The 13,241-nt window shown below is 46.9% G+C and overlaps 1 protein-coding gene and 1 non-coding gene across 5 annotated transcripts in view; one reads left to right on the top strand and one right to left on the bottom strand.

Annotated features, from left to right (window-relative positions):
• LOC123783036 (uncharacterized) overlaps positions 1–13,241 on the top strand; it is a 244,411-nt gene that overhangs the window by 24,647 nt on the left and 206,523 nt on the right. The window lies entirely within an intron of this gene.
• Positions 7,623–7,729, bottom strand: LOC123783145 (U6 spliceosomal RNA). Its single transcript, XR_006777128.1, has one exon. It is a non-coding gene; the product is annotated as a U6 spliceosomal RNA (small nuclear RNA).

The raw sequence follows: 13,241 nt of genomic DNA, 5'->3' as shown, positions 1-13,241 counted from the left end.
CCATTATTATAATCAAAAGCGCCTAATGACCACACATACTAATGCAAACATAAGAATTCTAGTTTTTTGGTGAAACCGTGGCTCAGTGAAAGGTTTTTGTAGACCGGCTGTGGTGTGCCAAAAGAACTTTCTTTTTAAGCCATCTTTTGGGTAGCCCAGTGACATAGGAACACTGGAATAAAGGTGAGGTGCAGGATGAGAACCTATCCCAGGTACACCCCACAACGCCCCTCACCTGGGTAAGCACACATTTGCATATCAATGTATGGATTACAGACTTCCTTTTCTCAGGCCTAGGAGGTGCCCTGTTACACAGGGGGACCCGCAGCCAGAGAGCTCTCAAATCCCGTGCAACTTGAGAACCCAGGACTCGGGTCTTCAGAGCCCCAGGGGCCAGTCCTACATAGCGATTTCTATCTGCTTTCCCTTAAAGGAAGGGATTCTGCTTTGTAACTCACCCTGCCTTCAAACGTGGGCCTGGCCTCCAGTCTCAGAAGCTGTGCTGGTTTCTGCATGAGCCGGCCAGATTTTGAAATTACCTTTGGAGCCAGTCATTGTAAAAAGCCTGATACTCAGAGGGGAAGAAAGGTAGCTTTCATAGTCACTGATGAGCTCACCAGGTATGGATGGAACTTTTCAAATGGGCCAAATTAAACAGCAGGCCTTGAGCTCGGGGCCTCACGGTGCTGTTGTGAGGAGCAGGTGGGAAGAGTATCAGATGTGTGAAGTCCAGGTGACAGGTAACCGGATCCCCGCCGCTGAGTCACTGTGTGTGATGCGCTGTGGGAAGCGGTGTTGGCAGGGGAAAGCCACGCCCTCTCACCTGTCCGCAGAGGGGCCAGCAGCTTAACCCAAGCCTGTTCCCGCAGGACTGCCATTGGCTGCTTCGAGTCAATGAAAGTTGATATAAATCTGCAGTTTCCGCAGCAGCAGTAATTAACCCGCGGGAACCTTGCTGGAGCAGGTAGTTTCAGGAGAAACGGCGCTGGAGATGCTGGAGGGAGATTAGCGTTTCTCAGCTCTCGCGGTGATTTGCGTGCATTTCAGCGTGCGTTCAGTTCCAACGCATGACCATAAAGCAACCTCTTATAAATTAAATCACTAGGCAGGGAAAATTGACTTTGTTTCAGTGGAGGCCCTGGGATGCTGGTCTGCTTCGAGGGAGAGTGGAGAGGCCTGGCTTCCAGCTGGTGTCCTCAGTTTTCTGGCCTGTCTGGGGAGACCTTTGGCCTCACCAGCTCGTAGAAAATTTCCCCCTGGAGGACCTATGGTCCTGTTCACTGTAATGAATCAGAGGCCTGCCCGGGTTCTGGGGGAGCGTCTAGTCCACGTGCCCAAACGGCAGCTGGCAGATGACATGTGATCCTATTTCCATTTGGGGAACAGGACTGGCTCCTCAGGGCCCTCTGCACATGGGCAACTGGCCCAGGATTACAGGAGGCGGGATGATTTTGGGGGGACTCTGTGGCCCAGTGAATTGAGTATTCTGAGAGTCGGACCTCTGTTTTGATCATTTTGGTCCTAGCATCTAACACTTGGTGCTCAAGACCCAGGAACCATTTGTGGAAAGAGGGAGCACACAACAGGAGGAAACCTTCCCTGGAATTCCTTCCTTGGAACAGAATCCTACCTGCCCTCAGCTCAATCCTGTTCTCTGTAGCTCGCTTTTTTTTCCATCAAGCACTTGGACGTGTCTTTAATGGGTTCCAGGCACAGAACAGGTCTGGCTCTTCTCCCGTGGCGGTGGTGTCCCCTGCTGAGAGGGCTCAGTGCCCACATGCCCCCTGAGCTCCTATGCCCTTCCCTTCCTGGAGGGTGTGCTTGGCAGGAGTCAGTGAGGCTGATCCTGAGGGGCTCAGAGACACCCTCCCACCCCCCGCCACCATCAAGCTTCTAGAAATCTAGACCTGACCCTGTTTTTCAGAATGCTGAGTTAGCATTTCCTTTACCTATACGAGGAGGCTGATGGGCGGGTGGGTGGGTGTCCTCCTGGTAGGAGTGTGGTGAGCATGACTACATCAGGGGGCCCCAAAACACAGAGACAGATGCCAAGGATAACTATTTTCTTATCTCATAGCTACCTTGAGTTTCACAGGAAAAGAGTATTAAAGTATTTAACCTTTATATTTAAGTGTGGAATGAAAAGAGTGGCTTCCCTTTATAGGATTTTGAAGTCTTAGAGGTCGGCTGGTGCTGTGGACTGCATGCAGGTTCGTGTCGCCAGCCCCCCACCCCAGCATAAATTCATATGTTAAAAACCTGATCGTCAGTGGGATGGTGATAGGACGTGGAGGTTTTGGGGGGTGATTAGGCTAAGAGAGTGGAGCCCTCCTGAATAAGTTTAGTGCCCTTAGGGAAGAGACTCCACAGAGCTCCCTCACTCCTTCCACCATGTGAGGAGGACGTAGCAAGAAGGCACCATCTATGAACCGGGAAACAGGCTCTCACCAGGCATCGAATCTCCTGGTGCCTGGATCTTGGATTTCCCAGCTTCCAGAACTTCCAATAAATGTTTGTTGTTAAGAAGCCTCCTGGTCTATGGTATTTTTGTTATAACAGCCCAGATGGACTAAGCCGCAGCCCTACCAAACTAATACAATAACTTTATTTCCAAGGGGATCAGATTACAATGAAATCCCTCAGAGATCATTGAGAGAGAGACAGAGAATGTGTGTGTGTGTGTGTGTGTGTGTGTGTGTGTGTGTGTGTGTAATATGAGCACGTGGCAGCAGCATTTCCGTGTCGTATGCACAGACATCCTTTGTCATCCTCTAAGTGGTCTGGGGAAGGAATCAGATAAACTTGGAGAACTTGAAGTTCCAGGCTCTGTTTCTAGCCTTGGAATGTTCAAAGGCCTCCCCAGCTGTTCTGTGTTCAGATGTGGCTTTCAGGAGGTGGGAGGGTGGTTGGAGCTGCTCCTGGATATCTCTGAGCCTCTCGAAGAACACTCTGAGTGCATGAGAAACCATCTGCACTGCCTGCAGCAGAGGCCATGCTGCTGAAGACTGGTGGCAAAGCAGGAAATAGAAGGACGCTGAGCCCAGAAGTAAACCCTCATGTACGTGGTCAACTAATATTTGATGAGGGAGCCAAGAACACCCAATGGGGAAAGGATAGTCTTCAACAAAGGTGTTGGGAAAACTGGATAAGCACATGCAGAAAAATGAAATTGGACTGCTGTCTTCCACCACTCACAAAAATTAACTTGAAATGGATCATAAGACCTAAAGCTAAAATTCCCAGAAGAAAGGGAAGAAACTCCTTGATGTTGGTCTTGGCAATAATTTTTTGGATATGCACCAATGAAAACAAAGCAAAACTCAACAAGTAGGACTGCATCAAACTTAAAACCTTCTGCACAACAAAGGAAACAGTTGACAGTATGGAAAGACAACCTGCAGAATAGGACAAGACGTTTGCAAACTATGTATCTGATAAAGGGTTAATATCCACAATTTATAAAGGATTCATACAACTCAATGATGAAAAAAACCTCTAAACAATCTGATTAAAAAATGAACAGAGGAGCTAGAGATGTTTTTCCAAAAAAGACATCCAAATGGCCAACAGGTACGTGAAAAGATGCCCAGTGTCACTCATCATGAGGGAAATGCAAATCAAAACCATGGTGAGATATCACCTCACACCTGTCAGAATGGTTAGTATCAAGAAGACAACAGATAACAAGTGTTGGTGAGGATGTGGGGAAAAAGGAACCCTGTGCACTGCTGGTGGGAATGTAAATTGGTTCAACCACTGTGGAGGTTCCTCAAGAAAATTAAAAATACTATATGAATCAGCAATTCCATTTCTGGGTATATATCCAAGAGAAATGAAGAGGATATCAAAGAGGTATACACAATCCCAGTGTTTATTGTAACATTAGTAATAATAGTCAAGATATGGAAACAAGCTATGTGCCTGTCAACAGATGAATGGATAAAGAACCACCCCCATCACCTCACACACAGTGGAATATTATTCTACATGAGAAAGAAGGAAATCCTGCGATTTTTGACAACAGGGATGGACAAGTCAGAGAAAGACACATACTGTATAATATCACTTATTTGTGGAATATACAAATGCCAAACTTATGCAAACACAGTAAAAAGTTCGTTACCTAGGGGTTGGGGGTAGGGTGGGAGAATAGGAGAGAGGCTATTTAAGGGTACAAACTTGCTACTAGCAGATAAGTCCTGGAGCTCTAATAAGACCATATAGTGAATATAGACAACAATATTGTATTGTATTTATCAAGCTTGCTAAGAGACTAGATCTTAATTGTTCCTACCACAAAAAAGAAATGATAATTATGTGATGTGATAGAGGTGCTAAATACAACGGCAGTCATGTTACAATATATAAATGTATCAAAACATGTTGTACGCCTTAAACTTACATAATATTATATGTCAAATGTATGTCAAATATATTTCAATAAAAAAGGAACATTCTGTACACTTGACATCCAGCCCCCAAAGTGTAGAAAGCCAGAGCCCTCGTTCTCCCCCTGAACTGTGACCCTAACAGTTCTCCAGGAGCTCAGCACCCCGGCCATCTCCCAGTCCCCAGAGACACAGCCTGTCATGGTGGAGTCACATGATGTCCCTGCTCCAGCTTCTTGAGACTTTCAACAGATAGGTCTTAGTTGGTGGTGGGAGCAGTGGGCTTACAATCATTCTGAGGTTGAAGAATTTCATTCAACGTACAACAAATGTTTGTTGTCCAACTGCCTTGTATCAGACAAGTGTGATACACTTTTATGTTTATTCCATTTAGTCAATGTGATAATCCTGTGAGATAGAAATTCCCTTCTCCATTTAAGAGATGAGGAAACCAAGTCTCACTGGGCAAAGAACACAGCTGGAGAGGGGCCGAGTGGTTCTGGAATATCCATCCTTTGACATCAAGGGTAGTTTGTATAAATCATCTCGTATGCTACTGCAGTATTCAGGTGCTCAAATATTTGCTTTGCTTCCTTTTTTCTTTGCAATCTGCATTGTGGGCTGTGTCTCCATGTCCTTGAGTGTAGAGCCTGCTTTTGGGAGGAGTTGGGAGACTGTGACCTCATTGGAGCCTGGGGTAGGGCTCCAGGGAGAGTGGCCAGGTTTAGCAAATAAAAATGCAAGATGCCAGTTAGATTTGAATTGAATTTCAGATAAACAATGAATATTTTTGTTTTGATATAACTATGTCCCATACAATTTTTAGGATATACTTATGCTCAAAAAGTATTCTCTTGTTTATTTAAAATTCAAATTTAACTCTAGTTCCCAGTGAAGCTTGCAGTTGATTTAATGCTGAAGGAGGCTCCATTTGCAGAGGCTGGGACTGGATTCAGCTTTGCTCGTGAGCTCTGTGGGCTATCCAAGCTCTTTCTGAAATCAGAGAGAAGGTTACATCTGGCATCTATACTGAAGGTTACAAACTGGCAACTTGGGCAAAATCTAACCAGCCATGTTTTGTTTAGCTGGCATGATGTTGATTTTTTGGTAATGATTTATTTATTTATTTGAGGTGGGGAGTCAGAGAGAGAGAGAGAATCTCAAGAAGACTCGCCTCTGAGCATGGAGCGCAACGTAGGGCTCGATCTCACGACCCTGAGATCATGACCTGAGCCAAAATCAAGAGTCAGAGGCTTAACAAACTGAGCCACCCAGGACCCTGGGCATGATGTTGATTCTTTAAAAATTGGTCAATTTTTGAAAACCAGGAGTTTCTACATACAAATCTAAATGACATCCTTTTAAAATTTTAATTCCCGTGTAGTTGACATTCAGTGTTAGTTTCAGGTGTATGGAGTAGTGATTCAACAATTCCATACATCACCCTGTGCTCATAACAGGTGTGACTCTTTAATCCCCATCACCTGTTTCACCCATCCTCCCCCCTTCCCTCTGGTAACCATCAGTTTGTTCTCTATAGTCAAGAGTCTGTTTCTTGGTTTGACTCTCTCTCTCTTTTTCCCCTTCACTTGTTTGTTTTGTTTCTTAAATTCCACATATGAGTGAAATCATATGGTATTTGTCTTTCTCAGACAGACTTATTTCACTTAGCATTATATTCTCTAGCTCCATCCATGTTGTTGCAAATGACAATATTTCATTCTTTTTTATGGCTGAATAATACTCTGTTGTATATATATACCGCATCTTCTTTATCCATTCATCTATCAATGCATACTTGGACTGCTTCCATAACTTGGCTCTTATAAATAATGCTACCGTGAGCTCAGGGGTGCATGTACCCTTTGAATTAGTGTTTTTGTATTTTTTGGGTAAATACTCAGTAGTGTGATTATTGGATTGTAGGGTAGTTAGTTCTATTTTTAACTTTTTAAAAACATTTATTATTTTTTTTTTTAAAGATTTTTGTTTTTAAGTAATCGATATACCCAACATGGGGCTCAAACTCACAAGCCTGAGATCGAGAGTCTCATGCTCCACCCACTGAGCCAGCCAGGTGCCCACCCCCCCCCACCTTTTTTAAAAGACAGGTGGCCCCTTGGGGTGCTTGGTTGGCTCATTAGGTTAAGTGTCCAACTCTTGATTTCGGCTCAGGTCATGATCTCAGTGTCATGAGATTGAGCCCTGCCTGGGATTCTGGGCTGAGTGTGGAGCCTGCTTAAGATTCTCTCTCTCCCTCTGCCCCCTACCTCCCACCCCTACTTGCGTGCACTCTCTCTCAAAGAACTTAAAAGACAGGCACCCCCTCTTTTTAACTTTTTGAGGAACCTCTGTACCATCTTCCACAGTGGCTGCACAGGGGCTCCACATCCTCGCCAATACTTGTTGTTTCTTGTGTTTTTTATTTTAGCCATTCTCACAGGTGTGAGGTGATATCTCATTGTAGTTTGATTTGCATTTCCCTGATGATCGGTGATGCTGAACATCTTTTCATGTGTCTGTTGGCCATCTGGATGTCTTCTTTGAACAAATGTCTGTTCATTTCTTTGCCCATTTCTAATTGGATTATTTGTTTTCCGGATGTTGAGTTGTATTAGTTCTTTATATATTTTGGATACTAATCCTTTATTGAATATGTCATTTGTAAATATCTTCTCCCATCCAGCAGGTTGCCTTTTAGTTTTGTTGACTGTTCCCTTCGCTGTGCAGAAGCTCTTTATTATGATATAGTCCCAATAGCTTTTTTTTTTTCCTTGTATTTCCCTTACTTCAGGAGACATACCTAGAAAAATGTTGCTACGGCTGATGTGGGAGAGATTTCTGCCTGTGCTCTCTTCTAGGATTTTCATGGTTTCAGGTTTTTAGGTCTTTCATCCATTTCGAGTTTATTTTTTGTGTGTATGGTATAAAAGTAAGTGGTCCAGTTTCATTCTTTTGCATATAACCGATCAGTTTTTTAAACACCCATTGTTGAAGAGACTGTCTTTTACCCGTTGGATATTCCTTCCTGTTTTGTCAGGATTAATTGACCATATAATTGTGGGTTTATTTCTGGGTTTTCTATTCTGTACCATTGATGTATGTGTGTATTTTTGTGCTAGTGCCATACTGTTTTGATTACTACAGCTTTGTATTATAACTTGAAGTCCGGAATTGTAAAACCTCTAGCTTTGCTTTTCTTTTTCAAAATTGCTTTGGCAATTCAGAGTCTTTAAAAATATGGAATGCTTCATGAATTTGCATGTCATCCTTGTGCAGGGGCCAAGTTCATCTTCTCTGTATCATTCCAGTTTTAGCGTATGTGCTGCCAAAGCGAGCACTAAATTTCTGACTTTTTTTTAAATTTCAAGTTTTATATTTCTTTTTTGTTTTTTTAAAGATTTTATTTATTTATTCGACAGAGAGACAGCCAGCCAGCGAGAGAGGGGACACAAGCAGGGGGAGTGGGAGAGGAAGAAGCAGGCTCCCAGCAGAGGAGCCTGATGTGGGGTTCAATCCCAGAATGCCAGGATCACGCCCTGAGCCGAAGGCAGACGCTTAATGACTGAGCCACCCAGGCGCCCCTAATTTCAAGTTTTTATCTAAGTTCAAGTTAGTTAACGTATATGGCAAAATTGGTTTCAGGTGTAGAATGTAGTGATTCATCACTTACGTATAACACCCAGCACTCATCACAAGTGCCCTCCTTAACACCTATCACCCATTTAACCCATCCCCTGCCCCCCCATCAGCTCTGCCATGCTGAGACTTTAAGACCACATGGCAGCAGTCATCGGCAGCCAAGTACCAGCATCCCTCTTAGATGGGGCATGCACTCACCAGTTTGCCCCGTTCCCATTCCCATCCCTCCCTGTGGTTACATCCTGCCCACTTGATCCGCTTCTACTTGTCCAGCCCCTGCAGGTATTGAGTTTTTGACTCCTGATCTATACTACATGCCAAAAAGTCTACTTCCAATGACAACAAAAATACCAAGAGTCTTCATTGGACTGGCTCCCCCCCATTTCTTCCATTTTATTGCATCTCCCTCCCTCAGGGCACTGATGACCATGTACTGGTTGCTGGTTATCCCCTCCCCTCAAGGAATGCCAGCCTGACCCCAGAAGGCCAGGCCATGGGCGTGGCTCCCTTCGAGATGGCTCCACGAAGCCTTCCCTGACTCCCACAATCCCTCTGTTGCACACAGAGAATCACATTGCCATTTGGTTGAATTTCTTCATTATACAGATTAAGAAATGGAAAATGTGACACTCAAGAATGGCACGCAATGAAAGCTGTGTAAAACTGCGACTAGAGCTCAGGCAACAGGACGTGGGAATTTCTCACCAAACCACGTGCTGTTCTTGAGGATCTTGCCTCAGTGCCCCTCACATCTCCACCGCAGGGCATCGTGCCATATGCATAATGAGCTCTCTGACTGGCTGATTGATTGATTACTCACTCAGCGCTCCTGGCAAAGCAGTTCTCACTCTGTTGAACAAATTATCTTCATGCACTGCAGTCTCCAGAGCTGAGATTAGGGGAGCTCACTGTAATCTTCAAATCATTTAGCAATGTCTTGGAACCACTGGACATGATACAAGGATCTAGGAAAAATGTCTTCTGTTGGCATGTGGAAAGGAAGGGGGGGGGAAGCAGGAACTCTGAGGCACTGTGCTAGGGATTTTAGTTTTGTTTTCTACTGCCTGTTTTTATAAATAAAGTTTTTTTTTGGAACACAACCATATATTCACGCTACGATGGCAGAGTTGAGTGGCTGCAGTAGAAACCATATGGTCTGCCTATCCTAAAATATTTACGGTGTGGCTCTTTATAGAAGAAGTTTTCTGAACCTTGATGTAAACCATTCATCAGCCCTCAAGGGTGAATATTACTCTCCTCACCTAACCAAAGGGGAGCTGGTACTCAGGGTAGTGTTGCTTGTCCATCCCACCACCCAAATCATGGCGGAATGGAACTCAGGTATTTGATTCCAAAACCCATTGTCATTTGACCAGATGCCCACAGGATAAAGTTCAAATTTCCTAGTAGGGATCAAACCCACTTGTCCAACTTCTCCCTCCCATGTGCCCATCAGGCCAGCAACCTTGAACTCCCTGCTGGCTTCCAAGCACACCAACTTTCTGCTTCTGCATCTTTGTAAATGATATTTCCTTTTCACCAAATCCCCGACCTCTTTCTCTATAAGTAAAATCCCTTCATGACGCATCGCAAATCTTACCTCCTCCAGGGAACCTGCTCTTTGTCAGACAGTTAATGAGAACAAGAGCCAACATTATTCGTGTTTTCTTTGAAACATGGACTAGGCTGGCCGCTCTGCTCTGTGTTCTATGTAATCTTTTTATGACAACCCTATGAAGTAGGCACTGATAGTTGCACTTTCAAGGGGCACACGCAGGTTGAGAGGGTTAAGTAACTTGGCCAGGGTCCCAGAGCTAGAGGTTTGGACCTGGGATTTGGCCTGGGTCTGTCTGATGTTGGAGTTCAACTGTTACCACCACGCTCTACACAGCATCTGCTGTGTGCTCTTGCGCTTTCTCCTACAGACCTGGTTTTATAGCAGTTGCTCAGCCTGGTGCCTGTCTCCTGGAGGCTGGGAGCCCCTGGGGGGCAGCGAGCACATCCCTTGACAACTGTAATCTGGCCCATGGAACAGTCACTGTTTGTGGGAGAATGCCGGCACCTTGTCTTCACAGTGCCAACCCTGAACCTCGTTTTCTTGTTCTATCCATATTATTTCAACAGCAATTTGGGGAGACAAGATTTCCCCGAATTCCTTTCTGTTGGTGCCACCATCTCTCTGCCTCTGAGTGGATTGCGTGCAGATGACAACCCAGGCCCGTTCCTGGCTCGGCTCAGGACTTAGATTTTTCTTTGGTCTCTTGGTATGTCTTTATTAGCGTTTGAGAAAGGTTCTTGTTTCATCCATAATCAAGTCAAAGTTCATAGCTGTGAATAAAAGATGGGTTAAAAATAGCAACGACAAAATGACTTCTTTTCCCCCGTGGCCTGCCTTCCTCTAGAAAACCCCCCAATTTTGAGCAGCGATGTGCATCCACACACCGTATAGGCTTGCTCAGATTCAAGAAAGGGAAACGTGTTGAACTATCATTACTCACTGATAAATAATAACAGCAGCAACATCAACAATAACATCCTGACTGCGGTCAGTTGGCACACTTCATGGTGCATTTTATGCTATGGGAGCTGGGGTGGGGACAGGGCGCAGGCCCCGCCCTCTTGCGGCTCCCAGCCCGCTACAGTGCACTGTGATTGGGGATCTTGGAAGAGGGGCCCCTGCAAGCCCGTGGGGTGGGAGGCGCAGGGAAGGGCCTCGGGAGAGGGGCGATGGAGGGTGGCAGCTATAGGCCTCAGGCATCAGCTGGAGCTTGGTGCAGCACTCAGATAGCTCTTGCTTTGTCCGGGACGAGTGACTGAGGAAGGATCATTCAAACGCAGGTTCCATGGTGCCCAGCCTGCTCTCTGCAGGTTCTGAGTTCAGAGGAATGGTGGAGTGGGGGTTATATCTGGGGCCCACCCACTGACTCCCAGGTCCCTACTGAGGGGATCTAAAGACCATGGAGAGGTGGGACGGTGCATGGCAGCCCTCCCCAGCCCCTGTCTCCACTCCTCTCCCATCCCTTCTCTGACACCCACATCGCTGACCTCGTCAGGGAACATCATTCTTTCCTGGGACGACACAAATAAGTGGTATGAAGAATCCACTGGCTTCTCTTGCCTTGCATTTTAACGGCGGTTCCAAAGGAATGTGTCTGAGCTGCACTGTGGAAGGGTATGGAATTATCTATCAGCTCGACAAATGATCCATCCCATCGGGATTTCTGGAGGAGAACTGGCCCTGTGCTACACTAGCCATCTCAGCTGGGCTTTGCCTGCCTGAGTCTCCTCCAGGATGCTGGAAGGAACTGGAGGGTCCAAGGTAGAGTCAGGGTCTCAGCTGCAGGTCCAGGAAGAGCCACATGACTGTCAGCATGGCTCCCATCAGCACCAGCCCTGGAACAACCCTGGAATGAGCCAGGGAGCGTCTCTTGTTTTCTCATCTTGGTTTGTGGCTACTTTGCCGTGAGACCAGAGGCAAGGGGTGTTCAGCCTGGGCAGTGTCACCTCTGCCCCGTCTCCCTCGCAGGGTGGAGGAGGACATGTGGCTTCGTGCACACGGCCATGTTTTGAACGGTTTCTAGGAGGCCTAAGTGCGTGCTATAGATTCATTGCCTTGTGTTCTAGGAGGATGGGCTGGGATGTAGTGACTGGGGATGGGGCTGGGTCCCCGCTGATGCATAATCCTGTCTCTGGTATCTCTCTGTGGATTTCCCCTTGGTTTTGAGGGGCGGAGTGGGGAGAGGGCGCTAAGTGTTTCTTGTTCAGTATTCCTGGTCCCAGTGATAACAGAGGTTGTGAATTATGGACGCGGCAGCAAATGTTTTTAATCTCCCATGAAACAAAACCAGTGTGTTTTCGGCACCAGGGGCCGAGGGCAAGGGAACAAGCAGACAGCTGCTCTGATATGGCTAACTCGGGCTGACGTCAATGAGAGTCAGTCCAGGCCAAGGGCTCCACTCAGGAAGCTTCAAAGTGATACCGAAAACAAATTTGCATTTTTTCCTTTCACGGGAACTCAGCTACTCTCAGTTCCACCGAGATGTTTTCACCAGCCTTTGCAACTGGCTAGTTATGCTGAATAAACAGGGCTTGCAGTGTAGTGGGAATGCAGCGTGAGTTTTTGCTTTATACTTCCCCTTTAAAATTTATGCAGCGGGATTAATGATCCCTGGCCCTGGATCAAAACACTGGCAGGAGCTGACTTTTCTGCTCCTCTTAGGAAATAGTCTGTCCTAAGGTCGCTTGAAATGGAAAACAGTCTGAATTTGGAATTTGAACGCCCAGGCCAAGATATTAGTCAAAACTGTAAACTTTGACATCTCATTCTCCCCGCTCCAGCTTCGCTTGTTTAGGGTTGGAAGCCTGCGTGGGAAAGGGGGCTTCTCTGCTGGACTCCTGCACCCCACTCCCGCTGCCCCCCTTCCCCCCCAAGGTGCAACCTAGGGTGGAGGGAGGAGGCAGCTCTCACTTGAGTGGGGGAGTGGCGGGGGGCTGGCTGAGGCTCTGAGCTGACTTTTCTTCTGGTGGGGCTCTTCTGAGGGCCTGCCCTTGTCTGCTAGGTGGAGGCGTCCCTCTTCTGGGTGGTCACTTGTGACTTTTCCCTCCATCCCTGGGTTTTACCGCCAGCTCCTGGCTGCTGGGGTCTCTGGCTCTCCGGACAGCCCTACTGGTCACGCCCCGAGATGCCGCCATACTGCCTCCCTCCCCATGGGGCCCACATCTGGCTCCAACCTTCACGCATCGCTTGCTCGGACAAACTCTGGAATGGAAGGTGACCCCAACCCAGGGGCTTGCTGCAGGAGTCACCTGCAGATTTGTTCCCCGTGCTCGCTGTAACACGTCACCACAAAACTTGATGGCTTAAAGGAAAAGAAGTCTGAAATCGGTTTTACTGGGCTAAATCAGGTGTCAGGAAGGCTGAGCTCCCTCTGGAGGCTCGCAGGGAGGGTTTGCTCTTTGCTTCTTCTGGCTTCTGAGGGCTAATGTCATTCCTTGGCTTGTGGCCCCATCAGTCCGGTCTCTGCCTCTCTGGTCACGTCGCCTTCTCCTCCGTATGTGGCTGGGTTCCCTGGCTGGGAAAGGGCCCCAGCCTTGCCTGCCCACAGCTGCAGGGAGTCACATGGTAAACTCTCTATGTAGCTGCGTGGAAACCCCCGCCCCCCGCCCCACATGTGTGGGGTGAGCGGGCAGGCCCCTACTTGACCTTCAGGA

The sequence above is a fragment of the Ursus americanus genome, chromosome 6 (assembly GCF_024610735.1).
Source record: "Ursus americanus isolate L20-20 chromosome 6, mUrsAme1.1.p, whole genome shotgun sequence".
In the NCBI taxonomy this organism is placed as follows: Eukaryota; Metazoa; Chordata; class Mammalia; order Carnivora; family Ursidae; genus Ursus; species Ursus americanus.
This window is presented reverse-complemented; position numbering and strand designations above follow the sequence as displayed.